General features: G+C 33.2%; 2 long non-coding RNA genes across 2 annotated transcripts in view; one reads left to right on the top strand and one right to left on the bottom strand.

Moving 5' to 3' along the window:
* LOC105484306 (uncharacterized) overlaps positions 1-26,679 on the top strand; it is a 520,010-nt gene that overhangs the window by 159,123 nt on the left and 334,208 nt on the right. The gene's annotated exons all lie outside the window — the stretch shown is intronic.
* Positions 15,571-23,704, bottom strand: LOC105484302 (uncharacterized). Its single transcript, XR_988858.2, has 4 exons — positions 23,278-23,704; positions 22,026-22,163; positions 21,173-21,335; positions 15,571-16,304 (listed from the first exon to the last, which is right to left on the bottom strand). It is a non-coding gene; the product is annotated as an uncharacterized lncRNA (long non-coding RNA).

Below are 26,679 nucleotides of genomic sequence, written 5' to 3'. Positions count from 1 at the left end.
CTGGATTACCACATTTTATTTATCCATCCTGCTACTAAGGAACATCTTGGCCGCTTCCAAGTTTGGGCAATTATAAATAAAGCTGCCATAAACACCCATCTGTAGGTTTTTGTGTGAGAATAAGTTTTCAATTTATTTAGACAAATACCAAAGAAGGCAATTTCTGGATCATATAGTATGAGTGTGCTTAAAGTGTGAAAAAAAACCTGCCAAACTATTATCTAATGTGGCTGTACCATTTTGCACTCCCATCGGCAGCAAATGAGTGTTCCTGTTTCTCCTCACTCTGCTAATTTAGCAATATACTCTGAAAATTACTCTGTCACAACTTTTAGAGACTTTTTCCTTATTTTTTACACCTATATAATATTCTATTGCATGTATGCACCATAGTTTATATAACCAACATAATGTGTGTGTATGTGCACTCAAGTGCATGTTCTGTATAGCTACCTCCCAAAGCAGGTGGACCTAGTGCAACAGAAATCAACAATCGAATATATTTATCTTGATAAAAGGGTGACTCTATCCACAGCCTCAAATGATCATGAGGTAATTCCAAGAAGTTTATTTATTTTCATTGTGTAGTCACTTTCCATGGCATTTACTCTTTACTCTTAATATAGTATCTATAAGATTTGATTGATATTTCTTATTCCATTTTAGTCTCCAGCTTTAAGTAACTTAGAGTTTTCCAAATATGGTTGATCATTGACGTTTCTATAGATTATTTCTGTCTCACTGAAATTATGTTATTTTCTCCCTTTTTTTTTTTTTTTTTTTTTTTTTTGTTGCCAGTTGCAAAGACTTTGATTCATTTAAACTTCATTTGAATGAATGTTCATTTTTAGTGCTTAACTGACAGCAAAGAATCTGCTGGGCTGCACTGGTGCACAGGCTGCATGCACTCTGTGATTTGGAGCCCTTAGCAGTTAGGTTGATTTTCTCTTCCTTCAGTTTTCTCTGCTTCCCTCTCCTTCCTGAGCAAATGTAAGACCATTTGTAAGTTTAATCAGAAAAAAAAAAAAATTCATTGTATTTCAGAGTTGTCTGTTGCCTTACATATATATTGGTCTTTATGACATATTAAAAGCAAATGATAATGGAACTGAAATATTTGTCATTTTTTTTCTGAACAAGAGTTTGTTTGGTTTTGCCCTAGTTGTTGATTCTGTTGTTGTGCCAAGGAACCTATACTTATAATATCCACTGCATTGAAATTAGATAGTATCAAAAACAATAAACAATCAATATATACAGCATATTGTCCAGACTCTTGGGGTGACATACCAAAATAAATGAAGTTTTTCTTTCTCTTTCTTTTCCTTCTATCTTTTATATATACATTAAAAAATAATGAATTTATTCCTCAAACATATACTATATACAAGACACTGTGCTGGATGTTTCACTTAGGTGATTCTTACACATGTTTTGAATTCACATGCTAGATGATATCCTCAATATTGAATAAAAAAGTTTATGCTGTTCCTTAGATAAATTTAAACTGAGAATATAATAAATCACAGCTTAATATTTATCTCAATGAGCTTACAGACTTTGAAAAGAGAGTGGAATTTTTATTTGACGTTATAATGCAGAAGAGTACATGAATTATTAGGTTAATTTCGTATATATACCTCACACAAAATATGGACGTTTTACCTCAGAGGAAAGGTACTATATATAATAAAAATGCATTTCCTCAAATGAAGTTTAGTGACTCAAGCTCAAGACTGCTTGCTTCAATTTTCATTTATGTTCCTTATGCTGTTATTCATAGCAGAAGAAAAAAAATCTGGTAAGCAAAGACCATTAAATAAAGTAACTTCATTGAAAAACCTGTGCTTAAGAAAGGATTATCTGTTCTATAATTTTGGATTCTGCATGCTTTTAGAAGGATAAGCTCCAAATCTCAGGAAAGCGACATTTTACTAAATGCAAATAGTAATGTAAAGGCATCAGGGAAAATGGAGTATGCCATGAGTCAGAAACAGAGTACAGTGAGGCCTGAATATTCTTCTGACCAAGGAATATAACTTTTTCTACCAGGAAAATAACTTTAAAATGTCAAATACTTACCATCAAAAATGTAATCGGTACTTCATACATTTATTTATCAAAAAATAATTGCCTGTAACTTCAGTATTTCATCTTAGATCATTGATAATATTGAAGGCAGTAGTAGAGTATAGTTGGCAACAGTAACAGAACAGGACAATCATTGCATAAGGCAGAAGGGTACTACAATGTAGTGAATTCTACATTAAGTATGTAACCAGATTGAATTGGGTTTAACACGTTGCTCTTCAAAGTACATTCTATGTACCTTCAGGCCATCTATTTAACTTTTCTCACTGTAAGCTCCTTTATATGTTATATAGAACTAAGCTCATCTACATTTCAGAAGCGAGTTAGACAATAAGAATGAAAGATTCTGAAATTTTGTTTGATTTAATTCTGGTGACACTGGTGTCACATATTCATTGTTGCTATCACTAATCACAGCCTCTCTCATTAATTTATGCCAAACCTTTTCTACTTATATTCAAGTCCTTTTTATTTTTATAAATTGCATTTTAACCCATATTGTAAACAGATATGGAATTGTTTTTCATTCTCACATTATTTATTTCTGTAGCCTGTCTTCATTTAAGATTGAACTTCAGTGTACTGGCCATAAGTTAAGAAAATTAGATCAAACCTAACTACATTTGTGCATCTAATTATCCAACAGAAGACTTCAAATATATAATTTAATCTTCACAATGAACCCCACCATCATCATCACTATCACAACCTATTGCCACTTAATTAAAGCAGCATTCTCAAATTCTAAATCTAGTTATGTTTCTTTCTACCTAATGACCTCGATGGCATTCTTAATTTTGTGATCCCTTAATTTTTGCTTAGGCTAAGTCTTTTTACTTGGTCTGGTTGTGAGTATCCCCATATAACTTTAATCTACATCAATCAAATTATCTATAGGCAGTGCAACAGTGCAGGTATGCATCTCACAATATTTATTGCTTAACTTAAGTATGCTGCATACAGTGCTGGATGACAGAGCAAAGAATCATGCATCCAGTCAAAGTATGAATTACATAGATTCAAATATCCTTTAATCTGAAACGTTATTTTGATAGCTAGAAGAGAGAGGATGGCCTAGAGTCCCTACAATCTTGAGTGCATCATGGAATCCTAAAAGAAGGTACAGTTCAATTTCTATGTATTTCAACTTCATTACCCTCTAAACATTTTCTACCAGTTTTAACACATATGTTAACATACTTATAATCAGTTACTTCTACAAGATTTTCAATAAAAAAACAAATTCATCTGCTTCTCTTTTTTTTTTTTTTTTTTTTTGCACCTCATGCTCACCAGAAGCAACCACTTTTTAATCTCTTTTAAGTAATTATTTTGTTATTTATATTCATGCCTGTAAAAACACGTGCTGATGTTACCTCTTCAGATTTTTTTAGTTTTAGGAATGTACTATTTGCTCCTAGTATGCAACATAACAATTTAGTTCTTTCCACACACACACACGTCTCCCTCAACCTCTCACCACACATGCATAGTTACCCTATTCGCCTGCCTTCAAAACAGTCGTGTTGTAATTTTGTTTAGATCAACATTCATTGTTTACTTTACTATGACTCTCTAAATTCTGTTCACATCAAAGCCATTCAATTAACCATAATTAACCTTTCTTCTCACACCACTTTTTGTTTTCCTGAAAGTTAACCATTTGTATGCTTTTTATTTACTTAGTATTCAATGTTGTTTTTATTAAAACAATAACACCAACACCAAACCCTCAGCAATTATCTAATTACCTCTTTGAAGTTTAGACACATTATGTATTCCATCAATTAATATTCCTAAGTGAGTCTATTCAGGACACTGTTATCCTATGTTTTTCAGATTTGCTAGCCTTCTCCATCTGTTGTACCACGGATCCTCCTTCACCATAATCTCAAACATAAACTATTTCTTTATCTCTCTTCATTTTTACATCTTTTTTCTTGTGCCCCATTCCTTTCTTGTTGTTTTTCCCCTTGTTTCGGTAGAGTACATCTTCTAGCAACTATGTTTTGGGATTTTTCTTTTGTTTTTATTTTAGATGTGGTATATGTCAAAATGACTTTACACTAACATACGTTTTGGACAAAAATAGGATTTCAGTTTTTAAATCTTTTCCTTCGAATTTTGAAGAAACTACACCTGAAAATTCTATTTTCAATCTTGCTATGAAAATAGTCATCTTTATTATGTTATTACATAAAGATTGATTATGTTATTACATATAGTTTTTATGTCCCAATTTGTCCAAGAGTGTCTTTTAATGCCTGTTTATACAGCATAATTATTGCTAGTACCCTCTTTGATATCAAAGAGGTTCTGATTTACATAATAAATTATGTGGTTACTCCATTTGTCCTGACGTTTTCTTCTCTGTAAGATTCTCTTTTTGTTTCATGTGTACTATAATATAGTGACGATGTGCTCTGCTATCATTCATTGATCTAAGCATTGTCTTTCCCTTTTGAGAATTATCCTTGCATATTTCAATGATGATTTTCTTCTCTTGGTTCTCTTTTCTATTTCTGAAGTTCTATTCCTATATAGGATTGGTCCCCTAATATTTCTGTGTTTTTTCTCCAACTCTTTACCTATTTTTTGTTTTAAGCTATTTTCTGGGGACTTTTTACAACTTTATTTTCAAAGTTTTCTAATAAACTTTTTCCCCCTTTTATTTTTTTTAATGTAGAAGAGCTTAGGGCTCTTATATGTTCCCTGAATATTCATTTCTGAATTATATTATGTTCTTGTTCTATAATGGTAATAACATCTATTTCTCTAACATATTAATGCAAAATTTGAAGCTTTTTTTTAAATGTTGTATGATTTGTTTCCTGTAAATTGTGTTTTTTTTTTCCTCTTTCTTTGGTGTTCCTGTCAAATGTTATCAGGTGTCTAATAACATTTAATTGATTTCCTGTATTCAAGCACTGAAGACTCAAAAGCTGATTACGAGTTCTGAGGGCTTGAGACTTAACTATGAACAGTAAGTATCCTGGCAAGGTGATTTTCCTGGCCCTTAACTTTGGAAAATACCAATATCAATACATTAGGAATGTCTTTTTGATGTGCTCAGATATCAGGGAAGCCCATTTTTTAATTTATTGGTAAAAGGTATTGCTGTTCAGGTTCTAGAAACCAAGTTTGGAATGCTGATCAAACTGGAGAGGGTGGTGTCAGTACGCAAATGTTCTAATCCTTTGATTTCAGTGTATACTCCAATCTCCACTAAGCATTAGCTATAATGGTATTAAGTCCATCTTCTGGCTGCACAAATGAGAGAAACTTTTTGCTTTTTCTTAAGCTGACTTTTAACCACCTAACTTTATTTAAACTAACATGCCTGCAGTCACATACTTTCAGAGGTGTCTGGTACCACCAAATTTTATGGGTTAGGAGGACAGTAAAGTGCAAAATTGGTTAGTGTGTGGCATCCCCATTGCCTGCCTGGGAATTGTTTTCCTTGGATCCATTCTGTCCTTGATCTTTTGTTCATCTGTTCCCGGTTTCATAACTACAGTGGTGACTTTTCTCTCATTCTTCATTTTCTCCTAGACATAAGTTTTGAAAATAATTTCCATACTGTTGCATAGAGGGGTTTAAGAAAGAGCAAAACTTGATGTAGCCATTTAATCTACCAGCTTTACCTAGATGCTCTATTTTGTTTATATTATTTTTAATAACTAATTTTGCTAAACATAAAGTCAGATGCCAAAATATAAAATTTTAATTTTATTTCTAACCCGAATTTAAATTTTATCTTGAATACCCATTTAACCAATAGTGGAAAGTCTCATCTTCATGATTCCTACTAAATTAATGGTTATTACTATTATTTGTTTGTTTTCCTCTGGTCTTTTTTACATGTAGATAATCTCATCACAATTTCAAGAACTCTCGGAACCTGGAAATTATTAATGCCATATTTCTGTCACTATACACTGCACAGAATGAGGATACTCTATTATCTACCACTTGCTAGGACTATATGCCCCAGTTCCTAGGATTTTAATTTACTGCTTTCACATCATGCTTATATGGGACAAGAATATCGGTAGAATTCCTGTAAAGTTTAACACCTTCCCAGTTATTCAAAAAAGAAAGCACAGAATCTCTCTGACCTCAAATCCCCATATCTACCTGCTTTCAATTATTTTGCTCTTTCTTATTCTTATAGCCCAGATATTTCTAATTCTCTAAGAAGAGAAAGGAAGGGAAATTAAGACAGATTCTTGACTTAGCATACAATTTTCCTAATATATTATTTAGTTTAGAGGCTAAGATTAAACTTATTTTATTCCAACTTTGTACCTTCCCTCACTGAGGTGCCAAGACAAGATTAGTTTAAATGGAGAAGAGCCAAATGTAAAATAGATTCCATAGAAATATATATATACACACATACACATTTTTATGATTAGTAGACAAAATGATAGCCAATAACATTTCAGCTTTGTCATACCTAATTATCATAACAATTTGCATGCAATTAATATACATTTGTATATATTTTTCCATTTAATATAATATCACTAGTAATGATACATCATTTTTATTTTCTTTATTTTTATTTTTGAGACAGGATTTCATGCTGTCACCCAGGCTGGAGTGCAGTGGTGTGATCTCCTGGTCTCACTGCAAACTCCACCTGTCAGGCTCAGGTGATCCTCCCACCTCAGCCTCTGGAGTAGCTGAGACTACAGGTACACACCACCATGCTGGGCTATTTTGTGTATTTTTTTGTAGAGAAGAAGTTTGGCCATGTTGTCCAAGGTGGTCTCGAACTCCTAGCCTCAAGCAATCCTTCTGCTTCAGCCTTCCAAAGTGCCGGGATTACAGGGGTGACTCACTGTGCTGGCACATTATTTTTCTTTTCTATTAATATTATTGTGATGAATAAAGTTAGTATACAAATTGTACAAAAATTCCCTTTAAACTCTCCAAATATTTTGTTAAGATAAATTAGAGATGTAAAATTCCTGGATTAAAATTTAAAGCATAGATAGTTTTTATTGAATACAGCAAAATAATTTCAAAGTGGGTTTCACTAACTCACAATGTGGACAGCTTAGGAGAGTCCCTTTTTTACTACTTACTCACAATAGCTTGTGAGAGTAAGGGAGACCATCTCAGAAATTTTAATCATTTCCTTACTTCAGGAAATATGCTGCTCATTGTAGTAGAAACAAATTAGGCATAGTAGAAGGTTTAAAAAATATGAACAACCTGCAGAAATTCTTGCCCACATTAGTGAAGCAAAATGCAAACCAAAAATCAGAACAGGCCACTCAAGATCACAATATAAAGAACAAACAAGGAAAAACAAACAAATAAATAAATTCAGGCATAAATATTCTTTGGGGATTTGCTCATGAGATTTAAAAATAAGGACAGATTTCTGTATGTGGTTGCCTCTGAGCTGAATTTGGTAAATGAGGTTGAATATGTCTGCTCTAATTGACATTCAAAAGGCATAATCTTTTCTACCTTAACAATATAATCATGGCAGATGAAAGTGATTTTTAATTATCAGCATTCACATAAATAAGGTAAGAGCAAAAGTTCTTTGTGAAGTACTCGAGGCATATTTTAAATGTCATGAGAAGAGTTTGGAACAAAACGTCATAAGAAGTGCCTTAAAGTCTCAGAGTGACTATCTGTTACTCTTATGACTCTATTATTCATCAGTCCAATAATGAAAGATGATGGGTTCCAGGACAACCATGCCAAAAATAAATATCTATATTTATCTATAAGAGATGAGATAAATGAGAAATAATACCTAAGAGTAAGTGGAAACTGGCAGGGTCTTATACATTTAGTCTGATATTTTGTATTTGGTATGTATAATCCAGGAACTTGGACCCAAGACTAATAATAAAAATCTCCTAATCATATCTGTGTGATTAGGATCTATTATGTGACAGGTACTATTTTAAGTGCTTTATATATGATTACTTGTTTTAATTATAACGATATTCCTGTGAGGCATATATAATTATTGTACTCATTTTTTTAGATGATAAAAATAGGCACACGGAGTTAAGTAACTTGCCAAAATTCTAAGGTCTGATGAAAATCCAAAAGGCCTAGATTATCTGCTCAAAGCAGACCCCAACAGAAGAAATAACTATTTGGTACTAGTCTTAGTACCTGGTTGATTAAATAATTTGTACAACAAACTCCTGTGACATGAGTTTACCTGTAAAACAAATTTGCAGATGTACCCCTGAACCTAAAGAATATATATGTATGTATACATGTATATGTATATAAAATTAAACAATTTTATATATTTCTCTCTAGAAAAGTGACAGCATTTTCTAGTAAGAGCTATGGCATAGTTATATTGGCATTTAGGTCTGGATAAATATCTATCTTTACAGCCTACACATTCACAATCATATGTTGTATTAAGAAATAACATCTATCTTGCTGGGGAACTGAATTAGGACCAGACGAAATTCCTATTACATGAGTTGTAGGGTTCATCTGAGGCCAACACTATGCAATTTTTATTTTTAATAGCCAGCTAAATATGGAAGGAAATGTTAATGTTTTGGGGAACACATTTTTAGAAAGTTTACTAGATTTTAAAATTTCTATAAATACACACAGACATATACAGGTCTTGATATTCAGCTTAACTGTCTTTTTATAGAAAAAGGCTATAATTTATTCATTTCAAATCTTGTAAGTCACTTTCAGCCAATAAAAGTTAGACCACATTTAACCAACCAGTTCCTAGAAATATGAGAATCTGTGGGGTCTGTGGACAAGTTCATCTAAGATGGAGGCAAGATGCCTCCATGTAGGATATTCTCAAGAAGTTTCACTTGAGATGGTACATTTGGGTAATATGTGCCCATGAAGTGTGTACAATTCCTAAGCTGAAAAAAAAAAAAAAAAAAAAGGACAGATATCAATTTGTGAGAGTGACTGAGAAACACAAATATCAGACTAAACAAAAATAGGACCAGTCCTTTCCTGAAAACATTGTGAAAATGCTTACCTATTGGTCGAATTCTACTAATAAGTGGAAGGGAAGATGATAGAGAACCATCTTCAATTTTAAGATGACAGATTTTAAGACAATAAGACGATAATACATTATTTCTATCATCTTAAAATAGTACTACATTTACATACTAAATCTCTGAAGACTAAGACCAGAGATTACATTTTTTTTCTCTAGCATAGATTCTGATGGTGAACAAAGAAGCCCCAAATCATCTGTATCGGGGTATTCTTACTTTTGGCTTTACCTGTGATTAGAAGATAGGTGAAGAAAAAAGGCACAGTACTTAGTCAGGTCTGTTCTCTTAGGTTATATCATTCTTACTAGAACCTAGACTTTCCAAAAGAAGTTCAAGTAGATTATGAGAGCTGCCCTGAAAGTGTAGAGCTGACCTCTTAAAATAACTTACTTCAGTATTATCATCATGCCAAACAAATTCTCCTCGGCGCCAACGATGTGAGAAGTGAGCAGAAAGAGCAATCCAACGGGTTTTCTTTTATGACCATGCCAGGGTGGAAGGTGATCTTAATCGAAGAAAGAACGCTCAAGGTAGGTATGTGCAGTTTCAGAGGTACAGCTATATAACATCCGCTATGGCTTGCCCAGTAACACTCTCCTTAATCCAGGCTCTCATGTGGATTGTCCTTCCTATGTTATAATCCTCCGCATGTCTTTCCTTTTCAGAGTTAATCCCAAATTAAGTATTTCAAATATCTAATATTGTTATGTTAGAAAAAGAAATTCTCAAGTTTTGAGATTGTGGAATATCCTGAAAGAACACTAAAGCAACTATACCCCTTACAGAAAGATCATTATCAGCTTGTAGAAAACTAATCCTATAGTGTGGTGAGAATTTCTGGCAGTCATGTTGCACCACTGTCATACTTTCAACAATGCATTCTGTGAGAACAACCTACAATAAAAAATTAGCAGCAAGATTCGCAACCAGTGTTATTTGTCATATTTTCCATTCACATATTATTTGCTAATGTAAAAAAAATGCTAAGTATTATTTATCCATATAAAATTAACAACTTCTAAAGTTTTTTTTTTTTTCAATTTTTCTTTCTTGTTTAAAAGAAACTAACATAAGTGATTTTTGCAGACCTTTCCAAGGAAATTTAGATACAATCCCTCACCTAGTCTACAAAACAACTTCATATGACAGATATCATTATCCCTTATTACAGTGGAAGAAAATGAAACTTGGAGAATGATGGTCCAATGGTCAAAGCGTAGTGGGCAGAACCATCATAGCAAGTTGCACTAGGCTAAATTTAAAATCTTTGTTTCAAATCACTGTCTTATTCTGCTTATATGTATACATAGTACAAATTGAACATAAATTATTTGTAATAATTTATTTTCACCCTGTAACAATAGCACAGTTATCTATTATGCTGTATTATTTATATTTATTTCAAATAATCAGTTATTGGTGAGAAAGTGACTTTTAGATGAGTTATTAAGTTTAAATGTCAAATAAAGGCAGATTAAAGCATTTTTGGTTTGATAAAATATTTTAATGTGGTTTAATTAACATAATTTATTATGATTTCACTTCAGTGTTTTCATGACATGAAAATAGTTTAGCCATCACTCTATGCAGATGTTCATGAATTATTGATCTAATAACCAAAATCACTTTTTTTTAATAAATGGTGTATATTATGTAAAAACACGAAGAACTCAATTATTCGTGAATTTGAATGATCCATTAAAAATAAACTAACATTCTTTAAAATAAATTCAAACAATGTTCAGTTACATGAGTGTTATTTAACTTCTAAAAATACATGTAATTGTCATGATTATTGGATATGATTTGTGCATTAAAAACAACGGCTACATAACAAAAGATTTGATTATTGAATTGAATAAATTATACTCGGGCTATCAGATATTAATTTATCAGACATCCCTTTCAGTAAATCTGTATATAAACATCTAAGATGGAATGTAATATCTTGAATTTATTATTATTTAAAGTGAACTGTGCAAATGTTAAAATTGGACTGCTATAAAGTGTTAACTTTGAGCCTGAGCCATAAATCTATTTTGAGAAGGCAAAAATTGGTTTTCTTGTAAACTTTTGTTCCGCTTGAAGTCCTCAAGAATATTCAAGGACAAAAATGTGTCTCTTTAATTTAAAAGGGTATCTATTTTTACATGCATGTGAAATGTTGCATGCAGCTTTTCTACCTAATTCAGTCCCTCGGTATGCTGCAAAATCAGTTTAAAAACTTTCTTTCTTTACATCATGACTGAAGATGGTTTTCAAACAAAATCTCCTGAAAGGAGAATGTAAGTATTTAGGAGAAGGAAAAAGCACTGGTTAGTTGGTTGAATAAGAAATAAGAGTGACATACTGCTCTGTCATGTTATTTAGGTGGAAAATGATGAATATATGATGCTTCTTTTCCTTTCAAGGCAATGCTATGTCTTATCAACAAATACTTACCAGCATATATATTGCTGCTCAAAAACACATTTGATAATGGATCAAAAGTTTCCTCCTATTTAATGTGGTGATAAAAATAACTGCTAAGTAACTCAGTTCACAGAATTATGAAGGACTAGGTTTGAGTTTCTGCCTTGAATACCATAAAGTGATGAACATAGAGGCTGAGAAAAGAAGAGGAGGAGAAGGTGTGGAAGGATAAACATATATAAGAAAAAAAAAAGCAAATAAATATAGCTGATTCTTTCTTCATAAGGAGTGTTATTGCTCTCTGACAGCTATCTTTTATTAAGACCACTAGCAAGACTAATAAAGAAGAAAAGAGAGAACAATCAAATAGACACAATAAAAAATGATAAAGGGGATATCACCACCGACCCCACAGAAATACAAACTACCATCAGAGAATACTATAAACACCTCTATGCAAATAAACTAGAAAATCTAGAAGAATGGATAATTTCCTGGACACTTACACTCTTCCAAGACTAAACCAGGAAGAAGTTGAATCCCTGAATAGACCAATAGCAGGCTCTGAAATTGAGGCAATAATTAATAGCCTACCAACCAAAAAAAGTCCAGGAACAGATGGATTCACAGCTGAATTCTACCAGAGGTACAAGGAGGAGCTGGTACCATTCCTTCGGAAACTATTCCAATCAATAGAAAAAGAGGGAATCCTCCCTAACTCATTTTATGAGGCCAACATCATCCTGATACCAAAGCCTGGCAGAGACACAACAAAAAAAGAGAATTTTAGACCAATATCCCTGATGAACATCAATGCAAAAATCCTCAATAAAATACTGGCAAACCGGATTCAGCAGCACATCAAAAAGCTTATCCACCATGATCAAGTGGGCTTCATCCCTGGGATGCAAGGCTGGTTCGCAAACCAATAAACATAATCCAGCATATAAACAGAACCAAAGACAAGAACCACATGATTATCTCAATAGATGCAGAAAAGGCTTTTGACAAAATTCAACAGCCCTTCATGCTAAAAACGCTCAATAAATTCAGTATTGATGGAACGTACCTCAAATTAATAAGAGCTATTTATGACAAACCCACAGCCAATATCATACTGAATGGGCAAAAACTGGAAAAATTCCCTTTGAAAACTGGCACAAGACAGGGATGCCCTCTCTCACCACTCCTATTCAACATAGTGTTGGAAAGTTCTGGCCAGGGCAATCAGGCAAGAGAAAGAAATCAAGGGTATTCAGTTAGGAAAAGAAGAAGTCAAATTGTCCCTGTTTGCAGATGACAAGATTGTATATTTAGAAAACCCCATTGTCTCAGCCCAAAATCTCCTTAAGCTGATAAGCAACTTCAGCAAAGTCTCAGGATACAAAATCAGTGTGCAAAAATCACAAGCATTCGTATACACCAGTAACAGACAAACAGAGAGCCAAATCAGGAATGAACTTCCATTCACAATTGCTTCAAAGAGAATAAAATACCTAGGAATCCAACTTACAAGAAATGTAAAAGACCTCTTCAAGGAGAACTACAAACCACTGCTCAGTGAAATAAAAGAGGACGCAAACAAATGGAAGAACATACCATGCTCATGGATAGGAAGAATCAATATCGTGAAAATGGCCATACTGCCCAAGGTAATTTATAGATTCATTGCCATCCCCATCAAGCTACCAATGAGTTTCTTCACAGAATTGGAAAAAACTGCTTTAAAGTTCCTATGAAACCAAAAAAGAGCCCACATCGCCAAGACAATCCTAAGTCAAAAGAACAAAGCTGGAGGCATCATGCTACCTGACTTCAAACTATACTACAAGGCTACAGTAACCAAAACAGCATGGTACTGGTACCAAAACAGAGATATAGACCAATGGAACAGAACAGAGTCCTCAGAAATAATACCACACATCTACAGCCATCTGATCTTTGACAAACCTGAGAGAAACAAGAAATGGGGAAAGGATTCCCTATTTAATAAATGGTGCTGGGAAAATTGGCTAGCCATAAGTAGAAAGCTGAAACTGGATCCTTTTCTTACTCCTTATACGAAAATTAACTCAAGATGGATTAGAGACTTAAATGTTAGACCTAATACCATAAAAACCCTAGAAGAAAACCTAGGTAATACCATTCAGGACATAGGCATGGGCAAAGACTTCATGTCTAAAAAACACCAAAAGCAATGGCAGCAAAAGCCAAAATTGACAAATGGGATCTCATTAAACTAAAGAGCTTCTGCACAGCAAAAGAAACTACCATGAGAGTGAACAGGCAACCTACAGAATGGGAGAACATTTTTGCAATCTACTCATCTGACAAAGGGCTAATATCCAGAACCTACAAAGAACTCAAACAAATTTACAAGAAAAAAAGCAACAACCCCATCAAAAAGTGGGCAAAGGATATGAACAGACATTCTCAAAAGAAGACATTCATACAGCCAACAGACACATGAAAAAATGCTCATCATCACTGGCTATCAGAGAAATGCAAATCAAAACCACAATGAGATACCATCTCACACCAGTTAGAATGGCAATCATTAAAAAGTCAGGAAACAACAGGTGCTGGAGAGGATGTGGAGAAATAGGAACACTTTTACACTGTTGGTGGGATTGTAAACTAGTTCAACCACTGTGGAAAACAGTATGGCAATTCCTCAAGGATCTAGAACTAGAAATACCATATGACTCAGTCATTGCATTACTGAGTATATACCCAAAGGATTATAAATCATGCTGCTATAAAGACACATGCATACGTATGTTTATTGTGGCACTATTCACAATAGCAAAGACTTGGAATCAACCCAAATGTCCATCAGTGAAAGACTGGATTAAGAAAATGTGGCACATATACACCATGGAATACTATGCAGCCATAAAAAAGGATGAGTTTTTGTCCTTTGTAGGGACATGGATGCAGCTGGAAACCATCATTCTTAGCAAACTATCACAAGAACAGAAAACCAAACACCGCATGTTCTCACTCATAGGTGGGAACTGAACAATGAGATCACTTGGACTCGGGAAGGGGAACATCACACACTGGGGCCTATCATGGGGAGGGGAGAGGGGGGAGGGATTGCATTGGGAGTTATACGTGATGTAAATGACGAGTTGATGGGTGCTGACGAGTTGATGAGTGCAGCACAGCAACATGGCACAAGTATACATATGTAACAAACCTGCATGTCATGCACATGTACCCTAGAACTTAAAGTATAATAATAATTTTTTAAAATAAAAAAATTTATTTAAAAAAAAAAAGAACCTATTATCCACCATGTGATTTAAGTAAATTGTCACATTTAATTATCACATTTAAATATCACCAATGTGTTCTTCATCTAGAAGACTTGATAATCGAAACTTAAGTAATTTGTTCCTGCTTATGGAACTTGGGTACAAGCATGCTTCCTAAACTCATTATTTTCCAGTCACTTTAGTTTTGCATTCTGTTGCTTTGAGTCATAAGCTGCATTAATTAGTTCTTTGGTCTTGGGTTTACAAATTCAAATATGTGGGTACTATGGCTCAACTCAAATGCCACATTTTCAGTGAAACATTCCCTGATCTTGCAGGTTGAGGAAATTCTTTTATTTCAGAGCGCAGTTCTCAGTTAAGGTCCTCCTTGCACTGTTCCTTGACATACTGTTAATTTTGTAAATATCTTTACTAGACTGTAACTGTTTGAGGGCTGTACACTTGTGGTCTCATTTCTAAATTCCCTTCATCTTTACTAATGGTAAATATGTAATAATAACTGAGAAAATGACTCATGTATAAATGAAGGGGGCAGTAGTATTAGATAAAAGTAGTATTGGAAAAAAGAGTGGGCAGTAGTATTAGAGCATTACTTATTAGTACCTCTGGTAATTAAATGTCTTTGAAATAGTTGATCAGATCATAGATTCTTTAACTTCAAAATTCAAAGTAGGATTGCATTTTGTAGTGACTTCCTGATTTTCAGAATTTGTTAATAACCTTAATTTTTGCATAAACTATGCATATTTAAATAAAATATTTTTTCTAATACCAAATTTTTTTACTACACATCAAAATCAGAGATTCAAATTGTTCATATTTGTTTACTTTAAAAGAGAATCATGAACTCCAGTAAAATTGACAGTTTGCTACTTCCAAAGGTTGTCATTTGCATACAGACTTATCATTTATTTTGGCTTAGCTGTTATAGATAGAGAATGTAATAATAATACAGTTCCTAGTGTTGTCAAGTATAATTTGCACAAAGATTTGTAAATATTTCCAGGCAATTAAATTTGAGAGCTTTAATTTTCTTATCAATAAAATGAAAATACTTTCTGTCTCAGTGCCATCGATTTTAGGTATTTATATGTAAAGTATGTGTATGATTATGTATGTTAAGAAATATAACTACTATTATACATATATAGTTTATAAGAAAATAATATTTTCACTGGATGAAAATCGAAAGTTATTATTTATAAAATCTAGTTTTTCTTTCTTTTTTTTTTTTTTCAGACAGGATCTTGCTGTGTTGCCCAGGCTAGAGTACAGTGGTGCAATCTCAGCTCACTGCAACCTCCACCTCCTGGGTTCAAATGATCCTCATGCTTCAGCCTTCCAAGTAGCTGGAACTACAGGTGTGTGCCACCACACTTGGCTAAGTTTTGTATTTTTAGTAGAAATAGCATTTCACCATGCTGGCCAGGCTTTAGATCTAGTTTTTCTTCTCTGTCTCCACAGAATGTAACAAACATATCTGAACCTGTAAAAAAAAAAAAAAAAAGAAAAAGAAAAAGAAAAACCTTTTATAGAATAAAAGCAACTTTTCTGCATGAAATAAGGAAAGAAAAATAGGTTACACATAAAAACAGCCCACAATAAAAAAAGCAACAACACTTTCTTCAGCATCTACTATTTGTACCTACTACTATAGTTATTACAGATATTAAATTCTATGTAACACTGTTTCAATATTGGAGAGTATACTAAATATACAGTATAGTAAGGTCAAGTTACTAGCAACAACTACTTATATTATGATATAAAATAGTGGTGTAAATAGTACTAAGGGAATATAAAGGAGCACTAACTGCCTATAGATGGGACAGGGAAGTTGAGAAAAATTAGGGAAAGCTTCATAAATGCGAATGGTATATCTGTGAAGAATCATTGAGAATCATCTTGACTATGAACTTAAAGAATTGGTAAGAATTTTTCACTCAGCCAAAAATGGAAATGACATTCCAGACTTAATAAAAAACAGGAGAGAGATCAAACAGGCATGATAGTACAGTACATTGTGCTTTGGGGAAATGACACCAACTATTCTTCACATAGAAGATACCCCTCTACAATTGCATTTGCTTTACAAGTACTGATTAATCGGCCAGAAAATATCAGGTTGCTAATAGGCAAATTGCAAATGATTTCTCATTTTGAAAATTCAAACATTTCAGGGAGAGAAATTCTGAAATGTTTAAATTAATTGAACTAAATCAAAATGGAACTGAATCAAAATGCATAGGATGGCATTGTTATGATTATATTAAGCTGTCAAATGACTTCATATAAATGAATATACTAAGTAATGATAAGGGTTGTCATAGAATGAATTAATGTCCACTAAACATTCTTTTCCGTGAACAACCAGAGAAAAAGAACATTTTATAATAAAAGGTTCTGGTGGCTTACTGTCAAAAACTACGTTAGATGTGAAGGAGTGATGTTTTTAAAATACTGAGAGAAAAAAAGTCAACTTAGAATTCTACACTCAAATTATTTTAAGAAATTCAGGGCCGGGCGCGGTGGCGCAAGCCTGTAATCCCAGCACTTTGGGAGGCCGAGACGGGCGGATCACAAGGTCAGGAGATCGAGACCACAGTGAAACCCCGTCTCTACTAAAAATACAAAAAATTAGCCGGGCGCGGTGGCGGGCGCCTGTAGTCCCAGCTACTCAGGAGGCTGAGGCAGGAGAATGGCGGGAACCCGGGAAGCGGAGCTTGCAGTGAGCCGAGATCGCGCCACTGCACTCCAGCCTGGGCAACAGCGTGAGACTCCGTCTCAAAAAAAAAAAAAAAAAAAAAAAAAAAAAAAAAAAGAAATTCAGCTGACATAAGACAAATACATTTTAAGAAAAGCAAAAGCTGTAAAGCTGAGAAAATATACTGTCAGCAGATAGACTTGCACTAAAAAAAAGGAAAGAAAAAGAAAGAAAGAAGAGGAAGAAAAACCAAGGTAGATTTTTTCACCAGATTTTAAAATTTGTGTCTAAACAAAGGAATAAAGAATGATGAACATGGCAAAAATATCAGAAAATATAGAACATTTTTCTAATCATTGATGCAAATGTAGCAATATATTTGGGGTTTATACATATGTATACACACATATATACATATACACACACATATACTTATATATACTATATATACACACATATATATACTACATACATACATATATATATACTATATATATAATAAATATACTAATACATATATGGAAATTGTATGTCACCAACAGTATAATAGAAGTCAATGAGAAATTGATGTGTATATTAGCAAGATTTTCACACTGTAAATGAAGTTGTATATCATTTAAACTTGACTGTGATAAGTTAAAAATATAGGATGTACATTCTAATGAAATAATAAAGAAGTGTAGCTAATAAGAAAAAGATGGTTATAAAATGCAATCACAATATTTATTTAAATAAAAGGACACAGAAAAAGTGGGAAGTACAGAAACGGATTAAACAACTGAAAATTAAACGGCAAAATTCACAAATTTTGCCAAATTACCTAGGTAATTATATTAATTTTAAATGTTTTGAGGACTTCAATTGAAGTCACAGAGTGTAAGATGGGTAAAAACACAATTCATGGTAAATATAGACAAAATTCTGCATTAATAAAGAAGATTTGAATAATATCACTAACCAACTTAAAGTCCATTTTTTATAGAACATTCTACATAATATTATAATAGTGGTTCATAGTCTATCCAAATACACATGGAATATTCGTAAATACAAGAGAGCCTATTGGCCACAAAACACATTTTAGCAATTTAAAGTTATTGAAATCTTAAAAAACGAATGTTCTTTAATGATGAAAAAACTAATCTATTAATCAACGACAAAAATTGCTAAGTCCACAAATATGTGGATATTAAACTTAAAAAGAGGTCAAGAAAAGAAATATCAACAGAAAGCAGAAAATATTTTCAATTGAAGAAAAATATTTTAAAAATCAAAATTTATGAGATGCATCTGAAACAGGGTTTAGTTGTAAATTTGTAAATTTACATGTGTATTTAACATGAAGGGTTAATGATCAAATTAATGATCTAAATTTTTTCCAGAACAAAAAAGCTAAACTCATATTAACTATAATCAGGAAAATATTAATAATAGATGAGATTAGTAAAATAGAGACACAAACAAGAGAGAAAAACAATAAAATAAAAAGCTATTTTTTTCAAAAACACTAAGAAAATTCATAAGCTTTTAGAAAGGGCGATCAAAGAAAAAAAGAAAAAAATTACTAATCAGAAAACATTAATGATATCACCTGTTTTGTAGAAACTAAAAATGCATAAAGGCATATTTTTATATTTTTATTGCTGTAGATCATTTTGCCAGTTTTCACATATAATATATTGAATCAATATGTACTTTTTTATATTCAGCTATTTTTCTCCAACATTATATTTTAAAGTATTTATTCATGTCTTTTGGTGTATCAATAATTCATTTTTATGGCTGAACATTATTCCATTATATAAATATACAAGTATTTATTCATTCTTTTGTTGATGGATATTTGTATTGTTTCCAACCATTAAACACACACACTCACATGTATACACACACACACAGCCACTATAGGTATACAGTTTTTCCATTATTATTTTTAGTTGTATTAGGCTGGTGCAAAAGTAATTGCAATTTCTGCAACTGAAAGTAATGGCAAAAACCGCAATTACTTTTGCACCAACCTAATAGATGTCTATCCTGTGTTTTAGCTAGATATGTCACCATTTAGTCACAAACTACATTTCCAGTTTCCTTTTAAGTTAGATATTGCCACATAACTATGTGCTGCACAATGGGACATAATTAGAAGAGATGTGGGTACTTCTTAAATAATGTATTTATAAAGGTTTTGTTCTTTGCTTATTATTTCTCCCTTCAGGCCAAAACATAAGCATTATTCTGGGGTGCTAGCTTTGACTATTTTCTTTCCCAAAGAACAAGATACAAAGAACCTAAGTCCCTGACTGGTCCCAGGATGTAGCCCTCCTTCTATCCCCACCTTGGAAATCTTGCCTCTGGATTTTTACATAAGAATAATTAATCTTCTGCCTTTTTTGAGCCTCTGTATTTTCTGCTGTCTTTGTTACATCAGCTTGAACTATATCCTACGCAACACAACATACATTTTCATTGTTTACATCTTTGATATAAATACATGCAATACAATAGTTCTCTAATTTTATTAGGAGAACAATCTGCTTATTATTTTAAAAAGTAGATTCCTAGGATCCATTTTAGCATACTCTGATAAGTTAGGGCTGGAATGGGACCCAGGTAATCTAGATGAATTTTATGTGCAAGGTTTGGAGATCACAGTTGTAGACAAACTTTTCTGTATTTTACTATGCCTGGGCCAAATAGTAGCTTTTTTCACATCAAATGCAAATGATATGTCTTATAATAGAATGATATATATTAATGTATATGTAGAGGAAAATGTCACGTATTTCCAGAAATAAACAGATGTCTATTAGTAGAAAAGCACTAGTGAGACTAAATGACCTTGTACAATTGCAAGATCATTGGCACAAATTCAATTCTTTACGTAAAAGTTTTGCTTAACTCAAGCCACTCTTGTTTTTTTATTACCATTCTATCCAAGACATCTGTTCCATATAGAACTAATACTTTTTCTCAAAATTCAAGCCAAAACATCTTACCAATTTTATTTTGCACATTTGTGGCATGAGAAAAAATTTAAGTAATATGTCCAATAATCTAAAGAGAACACACAAAAAAAGAATTTACAGAACTTGGAAACATGGAAAAAATTACCCTCTAAGTTACTATTTTATGCAGTGTTATGGGCTGAATTGTGTTGTCTTAATATTATGTTGAAACTCTACCCCCGAGTAACTCAGAATGTGGCCATATTTGGAAATAGGACCATTAAAAAGAATATAAATTAAAATTGGGTCATTGGGGTGATTCTTAATGCAATATGACTGGCGTCTTTATAACAAGAGGAGATTAGGACACAAAGAACAACATGCAGAAGTGCCACGTGAAGACACCAAAAGAATAGCACCATCTATAAGCCAAAGAGAGAAGTCTTAGAAGAAACCAACCATGTCACCACCATGATATCAGACTTCTGTCTCCAGAATTATGAGAAAATAAATTTATGTTTAAGTTTTTCAGTACATGGTACTTTGTTATGGTAGTTGTAGCAAGCTAATTCACACGGCTAAAAATACATGTGGTAATTTGTTATGGTAGTTGTAGCAAACTAATATACAAGGCTAAAAATACACACGCGCACACACACACAAACACACACACACGCACACGTTAAACTCCAGAAAGTTGATTACCTTGCTTGGCAACTTCTTGGTTTGTTTATTAGTTTTGTTTTCTGTCAATGTACATATACCATAGCCATCTTCTTTCCATTACCAGTTGATGAATAATTTTCCTATTGTCATTTCCTTAAGCTTGAAGAAAAGGTCATGCTCCAAAGTTACTGTTCTTAGTGTTCTAAAGATCCAGAAACACATAGATAATTGGGAGCTTGGATTATACGGCTACCTTACTTGATTCAAACCTAGTTTTGACAGTCTTTAACTTCTTAGCTTGAGGCTAGTGCTTTAATAGCTTTTAATATTGAGATAAGAATAGTGTCTACCTTAAAATGTTATTGTAATGATTAAATGAGACAATATATATAAGGCACATAAAAATGTGCATGACCAATAGAAATGTATATGATCATAATAATGATTTGTCAAACCAGAATCCTCTTGAGAGTGATACAGGGTATTCCTCATACTCTTGCCACCACACAGTCATAAACCAGTAGTATCTGGGCACAGGTAAACATAAAATATGCCATGGATATCAGTTGTTTTTATTATTAACAAATGATAAGAATAGGAAAATAGATATTGTTAATGTCCCTGTAGTTCTTGATAGAGATTACAGTTTTTAGTCACTTCTATATAATTTCCTGCCCCCTCTTACCCATTTTGTAACATGATCAAATCCATTTAAAGCCTTCAACACAGGCATTTTGTTAAAGGATCGCAGTCTACCTTTTATTACATGATCAGGAACTTAGATACTCTCGCTCCCAAAAATGTGAAATGAGATAGAAACATGCTGGGCAGTAAATACTGAGCCTATAAGATCGTGCTGATTCATGGTTGGTTTTTAAGATTAACCTTGTACCTGCAGAGGGTTGCACGTAAGTGCTTGTGCTCTAGGTTGTCGCCTCAAGCTTATGAGTGGCCCATTTTACTCGTGTAGTTTCTCTGGTGTGGTTTCCTTTATTTCAGCCAAGGAATCCTTAAACTACTCAGATGAAAACTATTTTAGAAATAAACAACAGGAAGGAATATATACTAAGAATAAGCATGCATACTCTATAATAAAGTTCAATATCTCAATACAGGCACTTTTAATGATTACAATATATAAAGCTAGTTGCATGTAAAGCAGTCTGGCAATAAGCCTTCAGTAGAACAAATCGTGGTTGCTTTTTTTGTTTGTGTCTTTTGATTTGTTACTTTAAAATTTTACTAATCCCTCTACAAAGCTCCCCAACCTAAAAAAAAAAAAAAAAAGACTTTGGCAGGCTTTTCAACTAAACCTAAGAAAGAATGCATTTTAAAATGCTTCTAAGATGTTCACAAAGGCATGATAAATATGCAAAGAATTAACAATTCACCTTACTTTCTATTCATTACATTAATGGTTTGTGGATAAGAAAAGATTTATGCTCATGAATGCTATGCCTCAATGTTTAGACAACTTATCCTTGCTAAAGCTGACATGAATGTGGATAAATATTGGTTTTTGACAGATTCGGATTTGCTTCAGAAATTATCTGTCAGGAGGTTGGAATGGGTCAGGTTAAAAAATATATTTATTCTTATAACAACCATCCATACCAAAACTAGATTCCCATCATTTTCAATTTTAGTGTCTGAAAAACTGAACCTATAAGACCCTTTTTATATTTGCAAGTAATAACCACACAATTTAATCTCCCTTAAGTAGCCTTATTCTTATTTTTTCATAGGCACAGAATGTGTCTGCTTAGAAATTGCAATTTTAGGCCTAAAACTACAGTATTTCATGCTGTGAGGTCTCTATTTTATGTGACTGCATTTGATATGTTCCCTAAAATTCAGATCTAGAAAAATAGTTTTAGAAAAAAAAAATTCATGTGAAAAACAGCTTGCCTTTTACAGAATATCTTTAAAAATGTATTTCTAGCTTTAAGTATCGATTTAATAATCAATTATTTCTCTGATGCTGTATTAGTTTTTCTTAACCTTTAAACCCCCAAATAAAGAAACCATGTAATTTTATTGTGTGTGTCTATATGTTAAAAAAAAACCTGACACAACTGATTTACAATTGTGAATGATACTAATGGATGACAGATCCAAGGATTTATGCTGCCCCAATTCTTCACCTGTTTCTTCTGATTACTTCCGAATATTTTTCCAAAACTGCCATTTTGTAGTGGGAAACATCATGGTTGATGGATGATAATATCGGTCAATTGCTCAAGCTTTATTCCTCCATTTCAAACTGCTAGTAACTAATCTAGTAATACTTCACACAGATAGTTTGGGAAGAGGCAAGGCGTGCTTCCACTAACTTCTTAGTTTCCTGCTCTTCTCATTTCCCACAACTGTTTTTAGACTAACTACATTCAAATTCAGACGGAAATACTAACTTTAGATACATTTAAATGTTTAAAATACTCCAATTACAATAGTTGTAGCTTCTTAGGAGTCTTAAAGTTCTCTAAAAACTACTGTCTCTCTTGCAATTTGAAAAGCTACTGTGAGAGGGTCCCAGCAGCTCCGACTGTTGGAGGAGCGACAACCGCCAGGTAGCCCAGCTTCTAGAAGGCTCTTGGGGCGCTGTGGCCTACAGGCACCTGGCATGCACCCTCCCTGCCGCCAAAACGCCCGAGTTAGAGGTTGTTCAGGGACAACCCCAGAGGAGATCTATGAGGTTGTCAGCTAAACCTCCTCTGAAAAAGTGGAAACAGAGCCCCAAAACGGCAACAGGAAAGGATAAATCTTCAAACTAAAAAGCTCAAACAAAGCGGGAAGAGGGAAGAAGTGGATAACCAGGAAACTGAAAGATTTACCTGCAGAGAACAGAGAAGATACAAACGAGAAGAATTCAGACTCTGGTGAAACAGGAGAAAAATAAGCCAAATATGATTAATAGCTTATACCATCTATTATCAGTTGTTTCCATCTCCCTTGTTGTATAATCCAGAGGAGTATTTTTATCAACTATTTTGTAAGTGCAAATTTTTAGAAGCTCTAGAAGCATTTAATTTTCTAGTTGTTTTTGTTTTTTGGTACAACCAAAAAATATTGAGATATTGAATTATTGGAGATGCTGACTCCCTTAAGAATCAGCCTCACATTGCAAAGATGGTGTGCAGTAGTTTCTATATCCTATAATACAAGCATACTAAATGGCAATTTGGAGCCACAGTCGTGCATTTAATATGTCTTGAACATTTTAAATTACTTCTGTTCCTATGATGTTTAGTATTAATTGTTTCCTGAAGAAATTCACTCCTTGATCTTGGCTCTCCTTGTCAGAATTGTGTAGATGCTGACTCCTTTAAGAGTCATAGTCCAGTTTTCCTGATAACATTGTTAATGTGCTGTGAAAGATAGAAAATGTGATTATGTAGTATATCTTATAGAGGGACTTGAGTGACAGCTTACCAACATTTCCTTTTAAGAAAAATTTGCCTCCAAATATTAAGCTGGAAAGTCATTGGAATAACATCTTAGAAAAGAATCGCAATATGGCTTTTTGTACATGGTTTTTTCAAAATGATGTACAAATTCAAATGTCTGTATACTGACCCTCAACACAACCAACAGAATCACTGTAAAATTATGAAAGAAAAAAACAGAACTGAAGTGAGCACCTAAAAACCAGCTCAGAAGGCAACACGTGTATATTTTCCCTAACAACTCTGTCCCACTTTTATAACCCTTTGACTCATGCCTTACCTTCTGACATTTGTGTTTGAAGAGTTTAAATTATTTTCCCATATGAAATAATTAATCCCAATTAACTTTCCTGAGTTTAAACCAGTGAATAAGCAAAACCTTCAAAAAAGGATTAAAATATCAGCCTTTTTTGTCAAGAGTAATGCTGTACGGCACAACAAACTTGGATCTACTCCCACAGTCATGGTTTCTGTTGTGAATTTAGGCACTCATATTTGTAGACTTCTCAATGGCAGAAACACAGCCTACTCTGGTAATCTCCTCCTCAGAAGAAAGAAGCATGATTTCTATCACCACAGGAAAAAACGGCAAAGGAATAACAGCAACATTTATCAGCTTTGCTCCACTCAATAGAGAAGTGGTCTTGTGGATGATAGATTCTCAATATCTGATAAATCACTTCTCTCATGGAGGAATAAAGTATAATGGATGAAAAGAAAAGAAGAAATGTTCCTTCAAAGTTGTTTTCTCATAGGCATGGAAATACCTTTAAGGTATGACGAATATGGTTTACTTAAAACTCTGGGCAATATTCCTATGGTTTCCCTTAATTGGTTCACAGATCTTGGCATCCTGGTCGCTCACATTTGCATGCCCTCTTTATTTCATTGTTTCTTATCACATTATTAATGTCACTTCATTCTCTAGCCCTGACCCCTTCAAATCCATCTTGGCCTGGGCAGCTAAGTTTCACTAGCAGATGGAAGAAGGATAGATATACATGTTTTATAATTTTTAGTGTGGATTTCAAGGTCAACATAATTTGCAGGACCCACTGAAAAATAAAAGTGCAGGACCTTTTGTTCAAAAAACAGGAGAAAATTCAATTAAAGGTAAAATATAAAGCCTTTTTCTTTATCATTCCATGGTCTCTCTGTCAACTTGTCATGGTGTTTTTAATTTGTATTTAATATTGTTTTAAATAAAGATGTAAAATGTTAATTATTAATATGAATTTTGCCATTCATCTTTATATTATATAATGCCAGGTTAAAGGCAAATATAAAAGCATTAACTAACTTTCAGAATCACCAAAATGACACAATTCATATTCCATAGTTTATTCATGCATATGTATTTTGTTCTTGCCAAAATAGTGGAAATATTGCACTAAACTAACTCAACTATTTTTCTTTTACTTTTCAATACATGCACATTCTACCGACACTATCTACATTTGGTTTACTAATGAGTACAGAAGGAATTTTAAAAAATGAATTACTTTATCTTTCCTTGTCCTTCTGTGTCATCATTTTCAATATGAGTTATTGGCCAATACAGGGAAGTAACATGAGTAAGAAACTATATGAGAGTTCCTAGATCCCTTATCTTACTTAGAATGCCATTATCTTCTTCCTATGTTCAAACTAGGCTTTAGTTCAGACAGAAAGTGTGGTCTCTTGGATTTGTCAGCGCTCTTGCTTTCTCAGTCATGGATGTAACATACTTACTTTGCACTTGCTTTGAGATTCACTGAACTCCCATATGTAATGACACACCTGGAACCTGATGTGCGTACTATACCGTGAATGTTATATGCAAATGGGGAAGCAAAGAATGGCAGATATGCATATTGCACATATCCCTTCTGCTCACACATATGTTCTGTGGTCCCACTGGAAAAAGACAAGTGCAAATATAGAATTACAGCAAATCATTAAAATAAGTATGTAGTCTGATTTTGGGATGCTAAATGCCTGTACTGGTCTCACATCTATGACACCAGCCCTGATAGACCTTTTGGGCTTTCTTTTTGTTCATTAAATAATTCCCAAATATACCACAAATATCTTATAGGCCCTTCAACTCTGAAATTACCA

The sequence above is a fragment of the Macaca nemestrina genome, chromosome 12 (genome assembly GCF_043159975.1).
Source record: "Macaca nemestrina isolate mMacNem1 chromosome 12, mMacNem.hap1, whole genome shotgun sequence".
Classification (NCBI taxonomy): domain Eukaryota; kingdom Metazoa; phylum Chordata; class Mammalia; order Primates; family Cercopithecidae; genus Macaca; species Macaca nemestrina.
The sequence above is the reverse complement of the archived record's forward strand: the minus strand, read 5'-3'. Positions and strand labels throughout refer to the sequence as shown.